At 43.6% G+C, this 4707-nt stretch overlaps 1 pseudogene; it reads left to right on the plus strand.

The window, feature by feature from the left end:
• The first annotated feature begins 1371 nt into the window (after window positions 1–1371).
• The window catches only part of LOC123093616 (respiratory burst oxidase homolog protein B-like), an 11143-nt pseudogene continuing 7807 nt past the window's right edge, over window positions 1372–4707 (plus strand).

Raw genomic sequence — 4707 nt, forward strand, 5'->3', positions numbered from 1 at the left:
GGCCATTTGTTTCGGTCAAGCCAATTGAAACAAGGGCAAGTTGCGAAAACTGTACTAGGATATAGATTGTGTCTGAGTCATTTGTTCCAAATCAAATCCGACGGTCGCGGAGGAGGTTGATGCGCGCACAAACATCCGCCGGTCGAACGATAGCGTTTTCCATATATTTATCTCATATTCGATAGATCCAACCATTTCGTGTATTGCTTCGGTACACCCCCTTTAGAAATGTTTACAGTTTCCGAAGCAAAACTCTTTCATAATATATCCAATCTGTGACTGTGCATAATTGTCATGTCAGTAAGAATCATCATTAGTTTATTGTTTGTTTTTCACCACTTGTCTTTCTCTTTCTTATACATTTATTATGTTTACTTTGAAGCACATGTAGAGGTGGACTCTTGCATTAGAACTCACTCCTCTCATTTTTACTTGTTTCTCCTCCGCATAGACAAAAGTGACAACCTAAAAGTGCCTTTCTAATCTTTAGTTTGAATGATCCTCCCAAAAAAAAGCTGAATTTGTTTTGACAACAAACATTGATTAGTATTATTCCTTCTTGAAATTTTTCATGATGGAGGTCTGAGAAAAAAAAACAAGATCAGCACTCCAAAATGCTTTGAAAATGATCTTTTTGGAGCTATGATTTTTTTCCGCTTTTTTGTTCACAAAAATATAAAAGTATGTATGACATTCAACAATGTTTGTTGCTAAAAAATTCAGATTGTTTTTATTATTTGTTTCGATTTTACTTTATACTTGCTCTAAATCTGGAGCTATAAAACTTTGTTTATGCTTGCTCTAAATCTGGAGCTATAAGACTTTGTTTATGCTTGCTCTAAATCTATATAGGAGTACTTTTGCAATGTCTACAACTATCACTGGCATGCAATATCATCTAGATTGAATTGTATATTGTTGATGTATCAACATCCATGGTTACTACATTGCACTGTAGTAGAACTGCAGAAACAAATAATTCTATACTTACTACAGATAATTCCTACACAATTATCTGAAGTAATGAAGTCTGTTATCTTAAACTTTTACCTACTGCTTTCCTAGAAAGAGTGTAGCAACAACTTGACGCTGTAGCAGAATGTTTCAAGCTGTGACCTCACATAGCTCATGGGCGTGCAAATAAAATACATGTGAACAAAAACATGGATTATTCAACTCGATATATTTTATTCAAGCAAGTGGAACATTCCATTCTAATCATATGGAGCAACATACCACAATGATAGGTCAACAACATTCCAAGTTACAGTTCACACCGCACCACTACAGTGGCTAGTGCATGAAGCACCCATCCCTTATAAATGGCCACCTCCCACTCGTCCCCTTCGCTCTCATCACGCGCATCCAAGAACGACCATCTCTCCTCTTTTGCAACTGCCTGTGCCGAGTGCCGACACGAGACCTCCGGCAGTGAGTTTCGGAGCGGGCGCGTTAAGTTCTGCCTCCGCATAGCTGCGGTTTCGGAGGCTGGGCGCAAACGGGTGAAGCCGGTGGCCAGACATGCCTAACCGGGTGGGCGCCGACTCCGGGGGCGGCGGTGGACCGTGGGAGCCCGTGGAGGCCAGCGGCGGCGTGCAGGAGAGAGTCATGCCACCGGGGAAGAGCGAGCGGTTCGCGGAGCCCGTGTCCGCGCCGCATGGAGGCGGGGGCGGCAGCGACAGCGATGAGGTGGAGATCACGCTCGACGTGCTGGACGACTCTGTGGTGGTGCGAGCGTGAAGCCGGTGGCGGGAGGCGAGGACTCGGCGGTGACGCTGGAGAAGCGGTCGTCCTCGCACGGCCATGGCGTGCTCCGGAACGCCTCCGCGCGGGTCAAGCAAGTGTCTCAGGGGCTCCGGCTGATCGCGTCCTTCAACCTCCGGGGAGGCGGCCCTAGCCGCATCGACAGGTCCAAGCCCGTCGCCACGCACGCGCTCGAGGGTCTCAAGTTTATCAGCGGCACTAACGGCTCCGCCGAGTGGACCGCCGCCGAGGGGATTTTCGACAGAAAAGCCAGGAATGGGCGCCTCCCCCGCTCCAAGTTCGGCGAGTGCATCGGTAAGGCACCTCGCCTCGAAATCAAAAATATTATGCGATCATTCAGGACCGATAAATTGTGTGTGCGACTGCGTCTTCACTACGGTTTAAAGATTTCGCAGGTATGAAAGAGGCCGCGTTCGCCGGCGAGTTGTTCGACGCGCTGGCAAGGCGGCGGAACATCACCGGAGACAGCATCAACAAGTCGGAGCTGCGTGAGTTCTGGGATCAAATTTCAGACACCAGCTTCGACAGCCGCCTGCAGACCTTCCTCGACATGTAAAAGCTCATTAAACTCCGGCCCACCCCCATTTTCTCTTAATTACTTCGTCCTCATCAGTTTACTTTGGTTTTGCTATAAGAGCAGTGTTAACAATATAGCCAACAACTGGCTATATAAGGCTGGATGTAAAGCTAGTATCATAGCTAATATCATGCATGTCAACTAGATAATTTTAATAAGGTGTCATACAATTAAATAAAGAAAGAGAGCGTTGAGTATCGTATCATGATACTGTATCATAATAAATGATATGTTAATATGTGTCATGCATGACAATAAATAAAGTACTACATGATATTAATATATGATACTATGCATTTGGGAGGTAGTATCATACACTAATATCATATGCATGATACTAGTACTCCCTCCGTCCAGGTGCATAGGGCACCTAAGAAGGTGCAGCGCGATCTAGACACGTATGGATTGGACTAGTCAAAATTAATTAGCGCGGCTTTATATGTGTATTTAGTGGGGAGGTGCCCTTGGGCATCCAACCATGGTGCATGGCCATTTGCATGCACGTTCAGCAATTATGTGTTGGGACTTGCATGCAGTGGCCGTTTGCAATGACTGGCTGTATGTGCCTTGTTATCCGGGTTGGACTCATAAAATTAATTACTCCACACCACACTAGCTAATTGTAGTGCCTTACATTATAGGAATTCCTGAATTTCGTTAGGTGCCTAATGCACCTGGACAGAGGGAGTATATGATACTCCCCATACAACCAGCCTAAGACTGCCATCTCATCAAAAGCTAACAATATCATTTATTCATATTCCTAAAAAATAATATCATTCACTCATGCAATAAAGTTGACTATAAGGTTAACTCTTAGGCTAGTGTTTTTTTTTTTACTTTCTCTCTTCCTGTTTCCTCTCATTTACTAGTATTAACTAGGAGCACCTTTAGGGCATTTTCAATGCAGGGTGTCTGTAGAGGCGCTTAGGCAAATAAAATAAATATCATAAAATTAAAAAGCTCACGTAAGCATTCTCCATTCCAACACTAGCCCCGTATAAGCGCTAACAAACCCCAACAAACGTAGCTGTTGCGCCCAGATTTTATCTCATGCGCCAAGCAAACTACCTAAATGTTGGGCTCCTACTCTTGCGCCATTGCCAAAATATAAGCGCTGGACTTCAAGATTACCAGAGTGCCTCATCAGTTTACTTCCAGTTTATAATTAATCTTTTTGGTTTTGCTAAGAGTATAGTTAACAATATAGCCAGCAACAAGAGCTAGCAATATCATTCACTCATATTCTTAAAAAAGTAAAATCTTTCACTCAGACAATAAAGTTGACTATAAGATTGACTCTTAGGCTAGTGATTTTTTCCCACTTTCTTTCTTCCTCTTTCCACTCATTTACTAGTATTAACTAGGATCACTTTTAGAGGCCAACTCTTGTATTAGAGCACATGTCGTGGAATAGTCATAGCAGATGTCCTAGTGAAAGGACCTAGTCGTGGAGCCATCACAACTAGGTTAGCTTAAAGGGGTTAAACGGGACAAATGACACATGAGTTTATACTGGTTCGGCCCCTTGCGGTTAAGGTAAAGGCCTAATCCAGTTTGAGGTGGTATTGCTTATGTCTCGATTACCAGGAAGCGAATCCGCTTGACCTAGCTTTCGATCTGTTGTTTCTTTCCCTGAACCGCCACCGGGTCGTCGCTTTATATACACAGGTTGACGCCCAGCGGCTCACAGAGTCCCGGCCGGCTCATAGACAACGTGTCTGGCTCGGTGATTAACTACTTATGCCTTACAATACAAGTCTTACACATATGGCGGTTTTACTGCCTTAAGTCGCCCTTGGGCCTTGGGCCCTTACCTGTGAACCGCCATCTTCAATATCCTCGTGGGCTTCATATCATGAACCGTCATAGGTATAAATCGGCCCTTTCTGGGCGGGTCATACCTAATAGTTATATCCCCAACAGCACACTTCCATCCTTTTTTACTTGTCTTTCTTCTCCACGTCGACAAAAATGCCATGTAAGTAGGCTTATAACCCACTATTGTATTTGCTCTAAGACATAACTAGATGTGTCCTAAGTATTACACATCTAAGTCCTATGCCACTAATTTTTACGCGAAAATTTGTATGGGCATTTTCCTTTTTATGTTTAGTTGAGTCTTTTTTTTGCGAGGACCTGGGCACATACTAGATGTTCAACGTTCTGTAATTACTCTAGACTACAGTCCTCCCCATAGATTTGGACTTAATTATCCATCTAATCTAGTCAGCATTTTTTAATAACTAATCAAGCTCAAGAGTGTGCCCTTTTCAAGTTGGTTTTAAGGGGGCCATACACTGAAGCAGCCCTCGCTAACTAATACTAGTACCTAACTCTTTTCTAAATTAGCTTTAAGATTTATA

The sequence above is a fragment of the Triticum aestivum genome, chromosome 1B, assembly GCF_018294505.1.
Source record: "Triticum aestivum cultivar Chinese Spring chromosome 1B, IWGSC CS RefSeq v2.1, whole genome shotgun sequence".
NCBI lineage: Eukaryota > Viridiplantae > Streptophyta > Magnoliopsida > Poales > Poaceae > Triticum > Triticum aestivum.